Genomic DNA, 23,466 nt, shown 5'->3' with positions numbered 1-23,466 from the left:
AGGCAGACGCGCTTCCGGCTCACCTGATGGTAAGTAGTCACTTTCGGTCATAGACAACAGCAACGCCAGGAGAACAGCGAAGCCCCTGACTACTTTCAAACATTATTATATAGATTTAGGTATTTCTCATTTCAAGGAGTCTGAACTGGACCAAATGGTGTTCGGTTTTGTTGCTATTTTTAAACATCTAACGTGCACATTAGTCTTCTAATACTTCAAGGTCTCTATTGACCTACTTCGATGCCATGACTATCAAATCTGGCGTTCCAGTACACATCGGCCAGCCTATGTTTTCACGTTACTTTAGCCCCATACCGTCTCTGCTCAAGGTCGGCACGATTTCTCAACACTCTGCGGTGTTTTAAGAATCATATATAAATGTCCTTCTTTAAACGAGATTTCAAACAAGATTTTATTCGTAGTCAGGGAGTAACTCTTGCAGTGCTAATGCTCATTAGCCACAATACCTGCATCAAATACACACGGTTAGGAGTCGGCGGGGCGGGTCCGCGTCTGTGTGCTTTGCCTACGTTTGCCTCTAGGGGCGCTGTTCCAACTACATACAAAGGGGATTGCCCACTCTCCATAGTGTGCTAGGCCCAAGGTGGACATTAAATATTACTATAAAAATGGACTGACTCAAATTCTTAAATGTATTAGATATCTAAAAAATATATTGAAATTGACGCCACTATTATAAAAAATATAATAAAAATAAAAAACTCGTTTTGAGGTTAATTTTCTATATAAATACCTCAAGAACTTTTCTTTTTTATTGTTTAAGATGTTCCTAATGTATTTTTATCCAATTGTAGTTATTAGGGTATAAAAAACACACATACTTCTTTAAATATCTATATTATTCTATATTTTCTTCATCTTCATACACAATTAGTAAATCATCTAAAAATAGCACAGGAGAGCATATACACGGTTTTAAATCTCGGTCAGGTTAAAACCACAATTCACACAATGGTTTTCAGCCGTAGTATGAAACGTTATTGATAAAAGCAAAATAAATCGAAGAAAAATCTAAACACATCCATTTTGAACGCAAGCACAAGCAGCAAGCGAAGTGTCAGTCAGACAGATTAAAATCAGTGTTGTCAGTATAAAGAAAAATAATTACATGAAATTCATATATCGATCATTTTTTTAAATAACCGATATTGGATTTATTTCTTAATCTTTTTTTTACGAGTACACATTATATTTTATTTTTTATGTTTTTGTTTTAGTTGTACATATTTAAATAACAATACAAGTTAAGTTTTTTTTTATTGCTTAGATGGGTGGACGATCTCACAGCCACCCTGGTGTTAAGTGGTTACTGGAGCCCACAAACATCCACAACGTAAATGCGCCACCCACCTTGAAATCTAAGTTCTAAGGTCTCAAGTATAGTAACAAGTTAAAGTCAAAGTATGTCTTTGATGTTATTTTATGTGCTGAAAATCGATTAAAATCGATTGATTAATGATAATATTTAAAATGATTTATTTATATGTTTTTTTATATACTTAAAATGTTTACTTAATACGTAAAAGGTTTTGAAGTTGGCAATATTTTTCCCGCAAAAATAAAATTCTTGTTTTTTTCAATAGAGTTACTTTTTTTAAACTACTTATTGTAAACTGTAGTGGCGCTTATTTGGAAGAAAGTAAATGCATATTTATTTATGACAAAATTAATGTACTAAGTATTTTTTCTCTAATCTATTGTCCGCTTTGGGCCTGAAATGGGCCGTCCCCTTTGGGTTAACTTTTACGACTTTTACTCTTTATCAAGAACGTTAAAAACTCACACTAAACACAGTGATGGTTTTAACGAAATCACCATTTTTTTCAATACAAACGAATTTTTTAAACAAACATTTTAATAAAATTAATATTTACCTATCGATAACATTGGTATTCAATTCAATTCTAATTCAAAATGACTAATCTCAAAAATAATAATATTTATATACTGTGGTGTTCATATAATTAGAAACACTTCTGGACTTTTTGGCGGGAACGCGAGGAGTGAAGTTGTGTGATTTGTTTTATTTTGTCTATTTAGTGTTTCTTCAGGTTTAAATGTGTAATAATGGTGGTTTATTAACTGTTCAATATCTGGGAAAGTGCACAAATGTGGGAAAATCAAACAAAGCCACTGAACGTAACTTCTCGGGATCCTCCAAAAAGTCCACTGAAAAAGTCTCAGTAAATTATCACATTTTACTGAGATTATATTTCATTCCATATCATCTCATTTCACTTCATTTCATGCCATGTTTCATATTAATCAACTTCTTTTCATTTGACTTCATATTATCATTTTTCATAAAAAATAAGAATATATTATATTAAAATAAGACTTAACCTAAAGGTCTTAGTTACTAGGTAATAAAATCTTTAAAAATAATTTTGGCGGCAATTCAAAATTATACTGAAATTTATTTAGTTCAAAATGGGCAAAAATAAAAGTTTCGACGCGTCAACCAGGCAAATAGTTGTTAATTTACATTACATATATACCATAAGTGGGCGTACAGAAGAACAGCTGAGCATTTAAATTGTTCTGTTAAGAAAGTTTTTAATGCAATTGATCATTCATTATAAAACATATGGAACTGTAGAAAATGTTCTTAGAAAGGCTCGGCCAAGAAAAACCTCTCCCAGAGAAGATACGCTAATCGTTCGTGTTGCTAAAAAACCTAATTAAAAGCTCCAATCAGATTAAAAATGAAGTTTTTTCGCTTGATAACCCGAGAAACATCTCGTCAAGACTGGTACGCCGAAGATTAGTGGAAGCTAAATTGTTTGGAAGAACCTCTCAAAAGGTACCACTTCTTATCAAGCAACACCAAGAGAAGCGATAGTTGGCTAATTCGAGAAATAATGTTTATTTTGTCATTTTACGGGAATTAATTAATTGAAAGCTTATTAAAACGTTAAGGTAACAGAAAATAAACTTTTATTCAATAGTTGATTAAATGCCCTTATATTAATCACATTAAAGCTCAGTGAAAATTAAGATGACATAACATGCGTGAATTAAGCTATATTTTTGGTGAGAACGTCCTAAATATCAGAGAGCCTGGGTGACTTATGCGAATGACTGATAAGGTTTTAATGATAAGGTAGGTAACAGAGTTTCAATTCAATCAATTTAAATCACAAGTTATTGCTAGGATTTGCTCAAACAGAAATAGCTTATTGAAAATTTGGCACTTATGTTTATTTTTATATATTATATTAAATACTAGTACTTTTATTAGTGAAATAATGAAATAATAATCTTTAAATATTTAGTTTGTGCATCGATGCAATTTCGCTTAATTACGAAGTGCTTCCAAATAACGATGCAAAAAGGAAGAAAATGATATATTTAAATTCAAACATTAGTAAACGGAATCCAAATTAGTATTAATAAATTTGAGGTGTTAGGGCGTCTTGTGATTCCGCTAAATTAGGTGCCATCAGCATTATATAAAAGTGAACCAAAAGGTCAAAGTATCATTTGCATTGAAATAACGACGATAACGTCCTTCGAACCGGAACAAGTGATTGCCTCTCGGCAAATTGTTAGTTTACGAACTAAACACGAACGTAAACTTTTTTGCTCGAACACGAAAGCTGATTAAACGCAGCTGCCACTCGATGGTGTCGGCTAGCACGGAACGGGAAGAACCAATGAATATTTTTAAACATCGTAACAGCTCACCCTTATTTTATAAAATTTTATGCCCTTAACTATTTTACAATAAAACGCTTTGCTGTAAAGTGAAGATTCTAACTAAGGTCTTTGGTTTTTTTTAAATGTGATTGTAAATGTAATGTTGTAAATATCTAGCGAATCTGTCAACTGTTTTTTTTGGAGTTTACTCCTTTAGAATCGATTTACATATATAGGCCCGGGGTATGAAAATTATGGGGACCAAAATCGTACTAGCATGTCACACGAAATGCGTTATGCGCCTGATTGCGCATGTCACACGAAATGCGGGTGACGCCGGGCTGCTGCGCCGGCAGTCCGCCACAAAGCCTCGTACTGATCGCGCGTTTCTCTCATTATTGTATTTTCATATATTTGTTAGTCGTTTGTTTTGTGTCTCGTTAATTTGTTAATAATCTGTAGTGTATCGTGTTGTCGTAATATAGAACTATTTCTCGTATTGTTTCGTTTAATTTTTTATATCCAGTAAACTCCAGTCGTGCGTCGGAGCGGACACACACACTTTTTTGGAGTTTACTCCTTTAGAATCGATTTACATATATAGGCCCGGGGTATGAAAATTATGGGGACCAAAATCGTACTAGCATGTCACACGAAATGCGTTATGCGCCTGATTGCGCATGTCACACGAAATGCGGGTGACGCCGGGCTGCTGCGCCGGCAGTCCGCCACAAAGCCTCGTACTGATCGCGCGTTTCTCTCATTATTGTATTTTCATATATTTGTTAGTCGTTTGTTTTGTGTCTCGTTAATTTGTTAATAATCTGTAGTGTATCGTGTTGTCGTAATATAGAACTATTTCTCGTATTGTTTCGTTTAATTTTTTATATCCAGTAAACTCCAGTCGTGCGTCGGAGCGGACACACACACTTTTTTCCTACCTATTCAGTGGTAGTCTAACAGGCTATTCCAGCTACGCCCGGGCGAGTAGTTGAGCTCACGGGCTCAAGCGTAGAGAATTTGCTAACACTAGCCCACAGATTGGGGGTTATCTGTGCACTAGCCCTAGTAAGAGCAGTGCTTCGCATAATTTACCACCGGATCCGAATCGCGACCCACTGAGAAGATCCGGCGATAAACTCAGTAGACCGTGTCTATGGGTTCGTTCGCTCGACGAGTTCGACGAGGATGGTGACCAGTGCCTGAGAGGGCTAAAAGCACCGAGAGTAATTCCGGGGGATCCGATAAGACATTTTTCGGGCGACGGCGACTTTGCATTGCCCCGTCGTGGTCGGGTAAGACCTGATTGTATTAATGAGTGTCTATATCTATATTATACTATTCAAACGGAAAGGTATGAACTTCGCGGCAGAAGTGGGTAGGGTAATAGGTACATACTCGTGTACCAGTTTCATTTTATTTCACGAATCTTTGGTAACTAAGCCGGTATATATTATATACCTAGTCTTGCAATAAATACTGAGACAAAGGAAAAAATAATTCTATTGCAAATAATATTTATTAATTTTACAGTGTGTTAGCTTAATACATAAATATAAAACAATTTAAAGCATAAAAAGCTTATTCCAAGTGGTCTCCATTGGCTGCTATACAGTCCTTTAAACGTTGATGCCAGTTATCAATAGAAGCACGCACTCTTTCCATGGGAAAATTGTTCACTGCCAATCGTACGGATTGTTTTAGGGACTCCAAATTATCATGGCGTTTAGAGCAAGCCGTACTCTCTAAAACTGACCATAAATCATAATCCAACGGATTAAGATCGGGACTAGACGACGGCCAGTCTTCAGCTCTGATGAAGTCCGAAACGTTCGTTTCCAACCAAGACTGCGTAGACCGAGCTTTATGACCTGGCGCCGAGTCTTGCTTGAAGGACCATTCTTGATTATTGAACATGGGGCTTCACTGCCTTCTCAAGAATGGTATGTTGATATACTTGTGCCGATGTTTTGATACCTTTTTCACAAAAGTATGACTCAGTCACTCCTTCATAGCTAATACCCCACCAAACCATCACTGAAGTCGGATAGTGCCCACGTTGCACTCTGTCAACTAATTGGGAAGCTTCCTTAGAGCTTTGAGCATAAATACGGTCATTTTTTTTGTTAAAATGTTGCTCAATTGTAAAAAATTTCTCATCCGTAATCAAAAAATTTCTATGACCTCCTTTTGCGTACCACTTCAGTATTTGTTTCGATTTTACCACCCTATTCTCTTTTAAATTATCAGTTAAGAAATGACCAGTACGTCTCTTATAGGCTGCAAGTCCTAAGTCATCTTTTAAAATACGCGACATGGTTCTAGGTGCTATCTTCATCTCCCGAGATAAAATCTTTTGCTTTCGTACAGGATTTCTTCGAATTCTTTCCCTTACTGCTTTGACCACCTTTTTCGTACGAACACTACGTGGACGGCCAGATCTTTTTCTGTCACAAACAGAGGAGGTCTCATTGCACCTATTAATGCCCGGTACAACAAACATTTTACTAATACCAAGCGTATGGAGAGTTTTAAAAATTGCATTTAGCTCCATACCTTCTTTGTGTAATGCAATCACAGCGATTCGGTTCTCTTTATCACCCCACTCCGTTTTAATATCGCAAAAAATTGTACAATGTATTGGCGCCAAAATGAGAAAACTCAATGAGCAATCATATAAAAATGACAGATTCCAAATTCAAATATAATATTTTGTTTATTTTTAATTGTAACAGTATTTATGGCCAGACTAAGTATATACCGTTAATTACAATCAAAATATTTTTGCCACTTAATTCGTCCACCTTTATTTAATTTCAAAAAACTAGTTTAAAAAAAGTACTTTCGTTCGCCATCCTCGTTTGACGCCCCTGTGTTGAAGGCATCGTTTCAAAACAAGGACGTCAGTCACCACGACTGGAAGAGCAGGGAAAGCAAAATGTTTTTTCCGAACTTCAATATATTTTCCAACTCTGTTTATTTCCAGTCATTTTTGAAAACACGTAAACCTATTTTCATACAATTTGTGTGTTCAATTACATTTTGTGCCTTTTAGTTTAAAGCATCAAGCTGGTTGCATACAATGGCGGAAAAAATACCCCATTTTTTCTTCGTAAAATCCATATAAATACTTTTTATTTAAAAAAAATAGAATTATCCTGCGTTATATTGAAAAATTGACAGCCGCATCGCTTGATACGAATATTTACTTTTATGCTTTGAGGAATGACCACTTTCTGCCGCGTAGGCACTTTTGTCCTAATCCATAGAAGTCCATCCGTATATAATTTTATTAAAATACTATTCCTAAAAATAAAATTAATCAAAGACATAACTGGATCTTCTCTGTAACTCGCGATTCCGTTCTGGTGGTAGATTCTGCGAAGTAGTGCTGGGGCTAGTGTTAGCATATTCTGTTAGGTTGGGCCCATCAGCTCACCTACTTGTCGGCGCATAGTTGGAATAGCCCATTAGTCTAACAGCGAATAAATAGGTAGGGGAAAATATCCCTTTCGTTTTAGGTAATAATAATAATAATATAAAAAATACCTAAGTAATACTTTGACGTATGAATGAGTAGTAATAAATTACTTTTCTATTTAACCCTGCACATTGGTTATTAGAAACCCTTTTTACGTGTTCTATACATGTTAATTAATTCGAATACTTAACAATGACGATACCCATAACAATTGCACAAAGTTTCAACGCAATCGGATAAAAGCGCCCGAACGCGCACTGACAAAGAAACACGAACTGAACTCATAATTTGTACCGTAGATCATATTGTACAGAGCAAGTGTACTTTTACTGATGTCAAACGAATTATTATCCAAGGTCGTAGCACCTGTTGGCGCTCTGAAACGTAATGTTGAAACTTTCTTTTGCTTTTTAGTTCCCCACGACATTAAGTTCCCCGTGTTGGCAAGGATTATGGAAGTTAAACTTATTCAATATTTACTGAATAAGAGGATAAGTGCCCAATCACATGTTCGCGTTCACATGGTCAAGGCACAGTCCCAGTAAACATTTAGTTTATGTTTTAAGTTCACGTTTTGTAATTAATATATTAACTAAAGAATGAGGCATAAGCTATAATGACAACTTTCAACAACAGAGTCAGGGAAAGCTTCGATAAAGAATAGTACTATTACTAGAGTACTATTATTAATAGATACTATTATTAGAGGGAGGTATTTAGGCTTTTTGTATTGTATTTTCTTCGACTTTCGCGAGTTTTCGACTTAATTAGTACAACTTTTTATTTTATTTTTTTATTGCTTAGATGGGTGGACGAGCTCACAGCCCACCTGGTGTTAAGTGATTACTGGAGCCCATAGACATCTACAACGTAAATGCGCCACCTACCTTGAGATATAAGTTCTAAGATCTCAAGTATAGTTACAACGGCTGCCCTGCCCTTCAAACCGAAACGCATGCCGTGAACCAACTGCTTCACGGCAGAAATAGGCAGAGTGGTGGTACCTACCCGCGCGGACTCACAAGAGGTCCTACCACTTATACGGTTTAATCTCGCATTTTGTTTTTTCGTCTGTGATCAGAAAAACTGAAAAGTATTCGAAATGTCAAAAACAATATAAGACTAAAGACATTGTGGTACGTAGCTTGAATTATGAAGCAAAATTAAATAATGATTTCACAAATAAAAAAGCCGTGGAGGGATGTAGGGTGTCCATCTTCACCATCGTTCCATCTCCAATCCCAAGTTGACAGGATTGGACTATTCTTCTTCACACAGCACTTCTTACGCATTTCCTCCTTTCATGGGGTGTTTTGTGATTAATATCCGGACTATTATCAGCGTAGGATCATCTGACCTTAATATCATTAAATGCCGCTCGCACTGTGTTTACCGCATTTTATTATCTTTTGTTTGCGGAAGCGAAAACATTGATAAAATTACTTACAACTGTTAATTAAGTTTATATTATATAAGTAATAAATCATTCGTGTTATTCATCATGTCACTTCTTGGACGTGTTATTGTTTAATAATCCTCGGCTGCGTTTGAGTGCACTGGTGTTTAACGTTTAGTAATTTTTAACGGTTGAATCAAATGCTGAAGCTGCTATGCAGAAATAATCCATATCATGAATACCGTGATGAGAAACGAAGCCTTACTTTCTATTATAAATATCAAAGGTTCTCCTATAAAAGCCTGAGTTTCAAACCGCAACGTAAATCCACAGTTTTATAATCCATACAGTTAGGATACGGATGTATTACGAAAAAATGTAAAAAAAACTGCATTATTGAAACAGCCAGACTAATAATATAATGAACTATAATAGAAAACCATTTCAGGAAGAATTTCTACTCATTTTTTGAAAACAATATTTAGATAAAATGATGAAACATATTACAAGTAAGTAAAGTTAAATCACGAACATGCTCATATTTGCCTGATTTTTTTTATGATATAACTGTTCATCCGAATGCAAATGCTTTACATCATTAAATACAATAATAGAAATATATAAACATCTAAAGGTGAAGTGTACATGGGCGCTGATGTCGTCCTACATCGAAGGTGATAATCAACTGTATTGACAGTGAAACCAGAGATAGGTCATTCTCTCTTTAACCTCATCAACGATTTTAGACTTCAGGATTTTAAGACAAAAATTATAGACTCAGATCAGAACTTCATAGGCGCGATATCAATTATTTCGATATAGGTACATACTAATTCATATTTTATTACATCCTCCAACAAATATTTGGACAAATGAATATTTTCACGAAATTACTTCAGCAACCCTATTGCGATATAAAATTGACAGTAATAAAGCTTTCTTCATGATTTTAGATGAGCAGTGAGATCGCCAAAGTACTTTTTACTATATCAAGTTCTTATGGGTCTAACGTACTTTAAAGTACATTTTAAAAGTATTTTAATTAAATAATTAGCTTGAATAATTAATAATTTAATTATATCGATGCTTTCATTTATCAGCTGGATCGTAAGTACGATGCCATTGTAAGAATTTCGACTCGATGTTATTCCTTAATCTTGGAAGCAGTGATCAAAAATTAAATATTTTAAACCTGCCCTAAGATTTGAAACCTGGCATAACGGCATTACTCAATCCAAACATGCCGGACGTCTTTACACATTTATTGCTAAGAAAAACGAGAAATAATTTTTTTATTTTCAGATTAGCATTGCAAGCGGCCCTAGCTTCTAAAATCGTTATGACACGGACAAAGATAAAGTATGTTATCTTGAATATTGCATAGAAAGTTAAATACATAAACACATGTCATATTTAATCGATACACCTAATCTATAGGGCATTATATCTCTAGACCAGAGTAGTGATTTCATTTTATTGGTGAAAAGAAGCTTTAGTAATAACATTCAGTAAATATCAAATAAAATATGTTCAACGGAAGACCATGAAACCCCATATGCCCATGTAGATATTATTATACAGAATAACTTAAACCAACAGCCAATGCTGCGATAAGCGCCCTTATCGTTTGAATAATAAGAAATTTATTTATGAATGTTTATTTGTTTCGAACAAATAAAATCTACAATAATAAAGCTGAATGAGCACAATATTTTGTTACTTTCGTTGTCCCTTGACCGCACTTCAGCCGATTCTTTGAGGTACGTACGATTCTCATTGCGCATACGATAAAAGAATCGATCGTTTTTATTTTAAATGCTATCTTGTTGACAATCGAATGAGTATTGCTTACCGATTCTTTGGTTATTTAGAGAATTTCGTTTGCACATGGTAAAATATCATCTCGTCGGTTTAGTAGTCGGTGAACCTATACTCAATCAGTACTTTTGTTTAAATTCCTGCTTTTTATAGTAGACGTAGGTAGATTACTATATCTCCCACCCCTGCACCGTCACTCATGGACGTAAACAATACACAAGTCATTGAGAACTATTAAGTATCCTCGTCCAACTTCTAAAGAGAAGCTGTTTGTTTCATATCCTGGTGGTAAAAGGTAAATTATGAAAATTAAAAGGCGGACGAACGCAGCGGCTCCCAGTAGCAAGGATAAACTCTGCTCCAAAAGAGATGATGGTATTTCAAACAATTCTTTTGTTTAAAATCTTTTTTAAATATTTTATGACCTGAATACGAAACCTTAAAGCCAAAAGTTCTTTAGATAAAACGTAAAGAGAATTTCTAGAGAGGATGTTACTGTTCCAATATCAAAGATATAACAATGTTTAAGGTCATATCTCATGCTGGGCGGCGGCATTCACGGTATGATGTCTGTAGATTCCGGTAACCGTAAACATTGTGTTACTCAACTGACCCAGATTCTAATTGAACACGTTGCAATGAATTTAGACGAAACTTTGAAATCAACAAGAACATTACAATAATGAAAACCTTTTATTATGATAATTTTACTTTTAAATCCCTTAGTGGTTTTCCATGTAAACACGTGGTTCGAATCAAGCGAGCTAAATTTGGGCAACAAGTTCTTCAATAATTACGATGCGCGCGAATCGATGTGAACCGTCGTAGAGGGGGGGATCGAAGAAGTGAGGGGTCCGCATATAGCAGAGGGGGCGAGGAGGAACGCCGCGGCACCGCGCAAGTCGTCTTCCGTATCGACCGCCCCGAATGTGCAATGCAATGCTGTGAACATCTTGTGGCCTACATTACAACAAGACTTGGAAGACACTAGCCGGCGTGTTCCATTGCCCTTTAGTAGCACTTCAAGTGACAAGAAACTTAGTTGCCGCTCTGTATTCTCAAACATTTACCACTGTTGTCAGTGTTGGTTTAGATTCTTCCGAGATTGTTACATTTTCAGTTTACAGCGAACTAATTTTTTTTCTTTACTACGTAAATGTTATTCCAAGTTATAAAACAGTTAACATAAAGACAATCCTTTCGATTGTCATAATTTGAACCAAATAGAGCAATCGATAAAAGATCAATCGTTTGTATTTAATGTAATTGAAATCAATATTAAAACTTAGAGACCAGTTTACAAGCTAATCCACTTGCTCGATTTCGCTGTGATTCATGCCAATTATGGAAAGATTACAAACCAATTGTAGGGTCGAACTTGGTCAATTTACATTAAATATTCAGGTTATATCCTCCGAGCGAGAAACCTGCATACCTAACCGAACCTACAGCAGTACATAATATTACCTATAATTTACTTTTACAAAGTTTATGCAGGGTACTAATAAATGTATTATGGTTTGGCTATTAAAGAACTAGAAGCTTTGTGGTCAATAATCATTGTAACTATCAATTGGGCTTTATTTCTATTCAGCCTAGTTCAGCCGTATTGAGTCTGCTTGTTAAGCCGCGACTGGATTCAATAAGCCGTGAAATGTTGTTAGAATTGTGCTAAAGTTAAAATCGTCACACCGGTTATCCAAAATTCAGATAAACACGAAAATAACAGGATACTGTAATGTTACCAAGAGCATATCGTGACTTTTACGTTTTCGTCTGATATATTTTTTAGCGTTTCTCTGGTAGAATTGGTAGAACATGTGAGACTTCATGGTTTTTTTTTATTTAAGTAATCGCTGGTAGCCTATATGTCTATTCCAGTTACGCTCGGACGGACTCACGGCTAGGTACAGCTGCTTTTATTATTTCAGCGAAGCATTCATTTATCCCGCTATGTGCGGTAAGATATTCGTTATTACAAAATACAACTTAATGTCAGCGAGATTGCCTGCGCGTCCGTCATTTTATGACAATAAAAAAAAACTATAAACGTTCAAACTTCCGAGTTAGTTTATCGTTTTTTTTTTACATATATCTCAAGATGCACGGCAATTTTCGTGCAACAACACATAGCTTACTTGTGTAATATTGCAAGGGACGTGCAATATTACAAAGTAGGACGAATTGTTATAACATAATAATATGTATGTAATGTTTTCATTCCGTGTCGACCGAGACCACAGAATCGGTTTGTAGGGATAAGATTTAGGCAGTTTTGCGGTATGCAGCGACTTGGCTGTACTCTTGGCATTGTTAAGTGACGTCACATTAATGAGTGTCGATAACATCTTATCTTAATGGGTAAGTTTGGAAAAATAATCTTTCTCGGTAGACAACGGCTTGACTATGACCCTGGCATTGCAGATCTCTATCAGTACTGTTTACCAGAACCACTTAATAGACCTTATGCTCATCTTGAATTGTTGGCAATAAAGAAGGTAATCATATATTATCTTGATACGATGACGGGAGCCAGATAAAAGCAACTGTTATTGCAAGTTCCACCAATATGTGCCATTTGCGCGTATAACAGATTAAAACGATTAGTATAACGATTAAAATTTAAAATTAATTAATGAAGTCTACGATTAAAGAAAAAAAAAAAAAATTACGCTCGTAGTGAGGTCTGCAATGTAAGAACAATTTTAGCCAAACCAGACGTAAGTATGTATGTGTGATAAAATGTTTAAATTATGCATAGAGAAACACGCCGGAACTGCAGGCGGGAGTATCTATTTCCGACTGGTGGGTCAATGACACCGATACGGAACCATAGTTGATGGATTAGGTGGGGTTGCTTTGAACAAGCGAGGCTCATCTTGGTCTATACAAGTCATTATTATGCGTGACTTTATATTATAATTGAGGTAAAAGTATATGATGTATATGAATTTATTTTACAACATTAATTCCACCTTTCGTCTTGAGGCATTCGGTCGAAGTCTCATTCGTTTTGTGTAACGGTTGCCCCGCACTATGAATTGAAACCGTGTATGAAACCGAAACCTATGAATTACTGTTTCGTTCTCGGCAGTAATAGGTTTAATGCAAAAATATTAACCTTTCATTAGGATTTTGAATTAAAAAATATTGACATGCACAAACTTGACGAATATCATTTTAAATTAATGTGAACGTATAAGCTTGCATTCATACCGAATCGATAAATCGAGGATTATATATAATTAAAAGAGCTTTAAATTAATCTGTTCGTATTGTATATTTCACAGCGAATGTACTACAGATTTGAATGAAATATTCACGAATCGCATTTATGGACGGAAGGAGGAAAGTAGAGAAAATAAAGCGTTATAAAACAGAACTCGCCAAAACTAGAATAAGCATTTACTGTGTTTTTGTACTCTGTTCAGAATTAATTCAGATTATACATTACATAAGTACGGTACCATGATCCTGCCTATTTATCCTGCTAAGTTGATGGCTTGACAGTTGAGCACAGGCGCAATCCATGTCTCACTCACAACACGCTATACCTACCAACAGAGTACAAAAATACAGTAAATGTTTATTCTAGTTTTGGCGAATTCTGTTTTATAATGCTTTATTATATATATATATTTATAATCTACGTCAATAAATAAATTCTGTGTTTCATATTTTTACATAGTTGTATATTTATTTAGAAAAAAAAACTGGTACTCGTTATGGGATTTGAATAGATACGGGTACCTACACCGAACGTTCTACTCATAAGGTCGTAGATTATTCGGATTTGTAATTCTTGCTAATGTATAGATTAGGTTAGCTATGGAATTTCGTCCTGAAATAATTAAATATTTTCATGATTAAACTGATCAAATAGTTAAGAATACTTCGTCGATATATTCTATTACTATTACTTTTTGTTTTGCAATCCTGTCATTTTAGAAATTAACTCGAGTATAAATGGTTAATTTAAAACCACAGTGAACTTTAAATACAACAATTACTTCTAAAACCTGTTGTGAATCCGTGTGCATTCAGGGTATTTATCATAATAAGAACTTGGCATGTCGAAGCCGGCTACTCTTCCAAGAATGCTGTTAGAAAGGATTTCCAAGAAGCCGAGGACGCTACCCGGTAGTTACAATAATTTTTCGCATCCCGACCCCACGTCGCGATTTTTATAATCCCCTCTGAAATCGTAATATACTTACGTATTAGCAAGTAACCTTCTTTGAAAATCGATAAAAATACAATCTTCCTAAAAAATCTTTATTTCTGCTTAATATTTTCGAAATTACTGTATTGCATCTAAATCGGCATTCAAGAAAACTTTTTTCTTTTTGGTTTATAAGGTATAGGTTTCATTGGTAGTTCAGATTTATAAAAAAACTTTTTATATTTGACCTACAATCAGCTTACGATCCTTCATCCGGATTTAATTCCATTTATAAATTTATTATTGGAGATATTGTTGGAAGTTCTAGGAAAGTTTCTACTATAGTCTTTTCAATAAATTTTAATAGATAAATGTCACATGTGTAGCAATTATTTGCTACAGCAAAACGCCGCAGGGTTTCACAAGTCACAAACCAATAGTGAAATGTTTCCGGACCGACAAGAAGAGTGTATGTATTTAATTTTAGGAATTTTATTAGATAAATTGTATCTAAATTGTTTGACAATGCGCCAAAGGACGGATGCGCATCGCGTTGTCGGGCCAGGACGTGTGCGTGTGCCGTTGTTTAGTAGTCGAGAAACGCGCGCGGCAAGCGGCCCGGGCGCATTTCTTTTTTGTCCCCCGCGGATTCCATTGCCCCATGTCCAACCTGTAAGTCCGGCATGGCAGTTTGCCGTACGTTGACCGCACGCCTTGCTATGAAACGCAAAGTCGTTGGACAACCTATGGTAAAATTAAATGCTTTCGATGGTTCTCGTAACCATGAAATAAAAATACGTTCATATAGTGTGCATTCCGTTTTTCGTATCGGTAGGTACCTATATAACCTCGATTCCACGATACCTTTTATTTGCCACGCCACCGTTTTTAAGATGTATACATATTTACAATCAATCCATATTTTATATCAACGTCTTGTTTTATTCAAATATGTGTAGAATTTTTAAACAAATGCCCTTTAATTAAACTACAAACTTAAAGTTTTCCCGCCGTTTTTTTTAAAACATTATGACCGCTTTTGAATATTACTATACCATTATTGGACCATCTAACCGTCTGTATTAATCATTCGTTAACTTAAAATTTTAATTATAAAACACAACTCACATAAGATAAAATATTGTTTTTATTTATGTGAGTTTTTACTCATATGGGTTTTGGATTTAAATAAAGGACTGCAGATACAGGAAAGCGTGATGTGAGAATGAGATAGTTGCAATAATGGCGGCAATTTTGTTGCGAGCCGTTCATTGATGCTCAGGCGCTCGGAGGACCGAGGCGCGGGGAAGAGGAATGCGGTCGCGGCGAGCAATGACCGCGCCAGGGTCGCTTCCTTTACGAGAAGCGCAGACCGTCGTACTACAGCCGATCCCCCCACCTGCCCCCTTCAACCGTACTACATGCTACTTAGTGCTGCGGCGACGCACGCGTTTTGACTCGTAGTCCGTTAGAAAAATTCTATGTGCCGCATTCCGCGATCGCTGTTTTGTCTCTATCGCTCTGGAGAATTCTGGATTTGTCTATCTTTATCTAATTTCACTGGGGCGGCTTGCACGCTAATAGCATTGTTGTGATTTGTTGCCAAGCAAGTCATTTAGGACCAAACTTACACTAGGTTGTGGCTTTTCACCGTGTTCCAATAAACTCTAAATTGTAATCTTAATGACACAAACTGTGACTTCAAAGAGCGACAGTTGTTAGTAAAAGTATATTTACTACTACATTAACTGGATGGAGCATAAGAGACTTCAGATGTGGGTAATCAGGTTTATAGGCGATAAACGGTTCTGCGAACGTGAATGTTAAAGTTGAAAGCGAGAGGGTAGCACTCTGGGGATTCTTTGTAATTTAGCCTTTAGGTTTATTACAGCCTGCAAGTTTCTTAACAGTCCTTTCACATAGAAAAAGGCACACATTTATATATTTCGACTACAAATCGGTTTATACCAGTACTTTTGTTATAACGACGTTTGAATTTCACAGGAATTTACATGTTGCCCGTCCGTTATGTTAATGGTATTCGAACTTTGTAATGACCCGGTTCATTTAATTATTTTTAAAAGCTTATATGTATTTTTGAAATTGGCGTATCTTGAGGTGGCGTTTCGTGAGCCCGCACAGATAAGTACCACTGCTATGCCTGTTGGCTCCGGTGTCACTTGACATTAGGAGGACCGTGACTTCGAAAAATATTTATCTAGAGTTTTTACTTGAAGTTTTTAATTCGCTAAAAGGCGCTGATGATCTACCAGACGTTAAACGGTTATTAAAGCCCGTAGACACCGCAACTGATTGTGGGTTTCGTCTGGTACAACGGTCACTTTATCGGTCAAACGGCATCAATGCTCTGTTACATAAATGGGCGGGATGATGGTAAAAATCGTATGGCAAAAAATCGTATGGTATTGAAAAATGATTACTAACCAACGAAAATACAGCGAATATTACACAGGTATATTGTATTCGTGAAAGAAATTTCAAATCCGTCAAGTAGACTACCTCAGACATGCACACATACGTAATAATTATAATATTGCTAAGCTTTTCTTTTTTCAGATTATAAATATGGAAAGAAACATCGAATATGCTATCTCTTATGAAAAGTTAGGTTTAATGTTATTATAATTTTTTTTATTGCTTAGTTGGGTGGACGAGCTCACAGCCCACCTGGTGTTAAGTGGTTACTGGAGCCCATAGACATCTACAATGTAAATACGCCACCCACCTTGAGATGTAAGTTCTAAGGTCTCAGTATAGTTACAACGGCTACCCCACCCTTCAAACCGAAACGCATTACTGCTTCACGGCAGAAATATGCGAGGTGGTGGTACCTACTCGTGCGGACTCACAAGAGGTCCTACCACCAGTGATTACGCAAATTATAATTTTGTGGGTTTGATTTTTATTACACGATGTTATTCCTTCACCGTGGAAGTCAATCCTGAACATTTGTTAAGTACCTATTTCATCAGAAAAATTGGTACCCGCCTGCGGGATTCGAACACCGGTGCATCGCTACATACGAATGCACCGGACGTCTTATCCTTTAGGCCACGACGACTTCAATTCGTAAAAACGAAAATATATTTAGTTTGGAAAACGAAAAGAACCTACTTTAGTAGTGCACCGGACAAACAAATCCTGGATATGAGGCCATAGTAATGAAGTTGTTGTATTGTCATCAGTCCTTGATGCATTTGCAAATTTTCGAGTTCATCGGATGTTTTGGAGTTGGTGAAAACTACTTTGAATGATTTCGTTATATAGATAAATTAAATTATTGATAAAAGGTCAAATTCACAAAACGTGTAGAAACAGCTGAAAATACTAAATATTTAAAAAAAAATCCTTGTTGCATGATAGGCTTTTTCCGTGTGGCGTTTTCATCGTGGACTTTCTTTTACAATTTAGCTTTTCATTGAAGCTTTGAACATTTTGTACTTACTTGCGAGAAATTTAGTTATATTTAATCTGAGTTCAAAGGTAAGCAAATAAATATTTGGATCTTTGTACCCCAGGGGTCGCCAACAGGCATACTAAATTTTAATTTGCTCTCATTCCAGGGACTTATTTCAAAGAGCGCTACATTAAATTCAGCCACGTTTTATTATTTATGTCAGTGTAATGTAAATTAGATAATTAATAAAAAAAGTCATAAGCGCATGCCAAGAAACATTTTGCATGGGAGTCACATATATATTTTTGAAATGTTATATTAGGACATGGTAGAAATGCTCTGTTTAATGATAATGAGGAACGCAGAATAATAACGTTACAAAATTGAAAAAAACTGTAAAAATATATTTTTAGGTATATATCTATGCTTGTTTTATTTAGCCTTTGACTTCTGAACTTTAATACTTGCCTTCAAACACGAAATTGATGTATGTTGCATTGGAACAACAGCTTCCTTCAAACCAAACTGAGTCCATAAACACTACACCGCAGCAGATTTTTTTCCTGCCTGTCCGCTGGTAATGGGCTATTCCAGCTATGCGCGGATAGGTAGGTGAGCTCACGGATTCAATCTGAGAGAATTTGCTAATACTAGCCATAGCAAGAAGAGTGCTTCGTAGAATTCACCACCGGATCGGTATCGCAACCCAGTAGGAAGATCCGGCGAGAATTTCAATGGGTTGTGTCTATAGGTTAGTATGCTTGTCGAACACTAGGTCGTAAACGACGAGTTCCATGAGAACGGTTACCGGTTGTTGAAGAGCCTAAAAGCACCGAGAGTGGATCCTATCATCCATCAAGGCATGTTTCGAGAAATGGCGGCCTTGCGTTGCGCTGTCGGCTGGATTGGATGTGCCACAGCAGAAAAAACCTGATTGTCCTGTAGCACTGCGGAAGCAAACAATTTGTCCTACCATTCACACTCCATTCGATAAAAAAAACTACTGGTGGCAGAGCGGCTTGTTATCCCACACGGGTAGATTCCACTGCCCTGTCTATATCTACCATGTACTGAAACACGCTATGGTTTGAAGGCTGGGGCAGCCGTTGTACTATAAAACGTAACTCAGATCTCATGTTTCAAGATGAGTGGCGGATTTACGTTGTTGATGTTTATTGACTCCGAAACCTAGTTAACGCCAGGGAGCCGTGAGCTCTTTCTTCCATTTAAGCAATACATTTTTTTAGCGAAGAGAAGATATTCGTGGCCTAACGGATGAGACGTCCGGTGCATTCGTGTTGAAGCGATGCACCGGTGTCCAAACCCCGCAGGTGGGTACCAATTTTTCTAATGAAATACGTACTCAACAAATGTTCACGATTGACTTCCCGGTGAAGGAATAACATCGTGTAATAAAAATGAAACCCGCAAAATTATAATTTGTGTAATTACTGGTCGTAGGACCTCTTGTGAGTCCACGCGGGTGGGTACCACCACCCTGCCTATTTCTGCCGTGAAGCAGTAATGCTTTTCGGTTTGAAGGGTGGGGCAGCCGTTGTAACTATACTTGATACCTTAGAACTTGTATCTCAAGGTGGGTGGCGCATTTACGTTGTAGATGTCGATGGGCTCCAGTAACCACTTAACACCAGGTGGGCTGTGAGCTCGTCCAACCACCTAAGCAATAAAAAAAGAAGAAAAAAAATTAGTCTTTCAATTTTTTTGAAGATTTTCAATAAGTTTTATAAAAATGTGCCTAATAATACGTTTTTATTAAAGCGTGTTGACCGGATTTTATTTATGAAATTGTGTTTCTGTCGCTTTTCAAACGTTTTAAGTCATTAAACGTTAGGAGCCAAAGGAGGTAATTTACAGAATACCTACTTGCCTATAATATTCTCTGTAAGACAAAACCTATCATGGTTTGACAGTAAGGTTTTGTTTGCCACTTTCATATTTTGCTCTTTTTAAGTAATATTTGTTAGTGTCATTTTAAATAATTGCTATAATTTACGGCTTCTTTCCCTAGATAAGCGACATGAGGAATATTTTGTTGATGACAAATACAGGTGTAGGTAAATAATAAGGCTTCATGTGAGATAGAAGTGAACGACGAATAGAACGGTCCACAAATAAATTATTACGTATAAAGTTTATTTTCAACAACTATTAATGTGCAGCATTTTCATATAAAAACAGAATCTTATTGAACTACTTGGGGTGTAATTAAGCTTTAAAATTGTCATGAAATTAAGAGCGTTTAAAAGATACTTTATTCATTTACGAAACCACTTAGCGTTACAGCCTTTTTGGCATTGAAGTCGGCATTTCCGCATGACGAAGCGAAGTGACAGTGTGTGCGTGTGTGTGACTCGTCCTTATTTGTCCGCTTCGATCAGAAGTTTGTCCGTGACTCGAGATATCTTTTTAGTAATAAAACTATGACGTTGCTTTTTAGCCCAAAGGAAGCGTAAAGGAAGCGAATGTATGAATTGTTCTTATTTTGATATTAATTTAATTATCGTACTTTGAAATTTTGTCTCGGTAACGGTTCATTAAAAATGTCTTCTTTTGTGTTTTATAATTCAGTGGCGTTCATGAGAACGCACTTAGTGTTGAGAGCCGGTCTCGATTTTGTATCGCATACTCGAAGTAGAGAAACGAGCAGGATCCGTGTTCATAGCTATTGATATGTAGGTTGTTTGTGTACCAGTGCCCAGTGGCCGGTGCAACGTGCGGCCCTGACGTGCTCGCGACCGATGTGCATCGATGTAAACATCCAGCAAGGTCAACTACCTCGCGACCATGGTAGTACTTCCATTCTCGATCTTTCTTATAATTTTCCCATTTTTTTTATAATTTTTATTTTTAAAGTACATTGGCCGATAATTTCTCGACTCCCTGGGGACAAACAGTTGCTTATAACATCGTAATGCAACGTAATCCAGCCTAATTCATTTCTTGAGTAGATAATGGTATTAGTACATCTTATGAACCCGGGTCAGTAACATATATCATTATATCTATCTCACTCACTCTATATGAATCTCACTATATATGAATTACGACTACAATAAAATTGAACCCAATACAATTGAATCTTTGATTCTGAAGATGGATTACTTTCTACTTATAAATCTTAAAAATCTTTAAAAACTTATTAAACTTATGCATATAAACAATGAATATTTTCAAACAGTTTTATATTGCAGTTTTTGTTCTGAAAATGGTTTCCGGAATGAGATCTTATATTTCGAGGTAATCGCGTCGTGATAATTTAAGTAATTTGTTTACTTTCTAGATAGAATCTATAACTATAAATATCGTACAGTGTTCTATTAATCATGACACTAATTCCTTTTTCCATAAGCAAGTTTAGGAAACGCCCTTCGATTTTACTGACTAATCGCAAAATTGCTAAGAGCACACACACGGCTTAGAACTATCTAACATTTCATCAGCATCTACCATATAATTTTTAACAATGTCTATTTTTGTTGCCCGTTTTTAAGCAATAGAAAAACCGATTTTAGCGTATGCAGCTTGCTATTTTGGACAACACACTTTTTATTAACTCCATCATTATTTTGTTACAAATTTCCTTGTAGTTCAATAAAACCGCGTTGAAAGTGAAAATTTGTGTTCTGATCCCATACAGTGCTACGATTTCGCGGAACACAGCGAGCGAAAATTGTGTGCCCTCTATACAGGCTAAGTTTTTTGCGCTCGTGCATGCCGCGAATGAAAATTTAAAATGCGTAATCACCATCAATCGGAAGACGTCCACTGCTTGAGACAGACAGGATCCGCCTAAGCTTCGCGACCGCGACCAATGCCAAATTGTGGCCGTAATTGTTTACCTAAATCACAAAATGCGTAATTGTCTACGGTTAACTGTAATGTCTCCTAGTGTTAAAAAGTCATAATTCCATTTTCGTGACGCAGTTACTTCCTGTCGTATAACGCTGTTTTTTGCCTGTTTTTTTTTGCGTGCCAGTAGCTTCAAAGGCCTATCGGGTTTCACTATGACTGGTAAGCTAGCTCACGAGACTAAGCCTTAAAGTAATTGTAAACTTCTGCTCTAACAAAAGCAGTGATTCACAGAATATACCACTGGATCGGAATCGCGACCCACTGCGAAGATTCGGCGAGAAATTCAATGAGTAATAATGCTGACTTTTTCAGAAAACAACATTTTTATTAGATTACATTTGATAGTATTATTTATTGTGTTTATAAGTTTTTAATCATTATCGGTTTCAATTGTACTCGCACATATTTTTACTTTAATCTTATGAGCGTACCTATAATAATAAGTGTAATACCTAAGAACTATTAAATAGGAATGGCATAAGCTGGCAAAGAGCCATAATACGCAAATAGAGTGATGTACAAGTTATCTTGCAACAAATCATAAATAAATAAATTCATAAACAGTGCATGACATCGAAATAAACGCGTTTATCATCTGTAGAAAGTAAATTACCTATCATTACTATTTTTCCACTACAGGCGATTGACATTATTTATTTTTAGCGAATTCGAATTAAAAAGGCTGCGAAAGCTTGCTTCTTGAATCACGTACAAAATACTTTTCAAGTTCAAGATAAAGTGTAACAAGTTTTTCTCAAGAACTTGTTGCCTGAATTGCCTCAGGCTCAAAGTGTAGCCGTATCCAGCGAGCTGATGGATTCCCACGCTCGAACTCGACTTTTGTCTCTTTCACTCAAAGGGTTTAATTCCAGAATACAAGTCAGCGATGTAAAAACAGATTGTTTGATTCCATATAGTTTCGATGTCACACAAAAATTGCACGCCAGTCGAGCACGAGCATCGAGAATAAAATAAAATTGTAACCGATTTCTTGAATTTTCCTGTTAAATCTATTAATTCGTGCTTCTGTAACGGCTATATCCTGCAAAGAGCTATTAATAAACACAAGTTCTTGACTGTGGTGATTAACAAACGGTAATAAACTTAGGCTACCGCGGATACATAGAGAATAACTGCACCATCACGGTACGTATGTTTTGACGCACTGCACAACGTTCTCGTTGCAATTATTTTTTGGAACGGAGCCAGATTCTTAAAAGTATCAGTACTGAATTTTAACAAAGCTGTACGTTCACAACAGCACGGCAACGCGTATTTAGTGCATCGCTGCGGTGTAACAGAAAAAAATTATAATGTTTTGTTTTTCAACGGACTGTTGTTGTAAAATTCTCGCTTTATTATAATAAAAGCGTACAATTGTAACTACTGAGCGAATAAGCAGTGGCAGTGGTCGAGAATGTTGTTCAACAAGTCTGACGTTGTACCTACACTGCAAAATTATTCTGAGCCCATTCCTGTAATACTTACTACTTGCACACATTTAGATTTGCCTATTATTATACATGAGCTGTTGCACGCGACTTCGACGTTGCTGTTCTGTTTAGGCTACGAACAGTTTGTATTGATCTATAAATTGTGTTTTAATATTCTTTCTTATTCATACTCGTTCATATTTGAATATGATTTTTCAATGTCCA

Source organism: Bombyx mori, chromosome 1, assembly GCF_030269925.1.
Source record: "Bombyx mori chromosome 1, ASM3026992v2".
In the NCBI taxonomy this organism is placed as follows: Eukaryota; Metazoa; Arthropoda; class Insecta; order Lepidoptera; family Bombycidae; genus Bombyx; species Bombyx mori.
The sequence above is the reverse complement of the archived record's forward strand: the minus strand, read 5'-3'. Positions refer to the sequence as shown.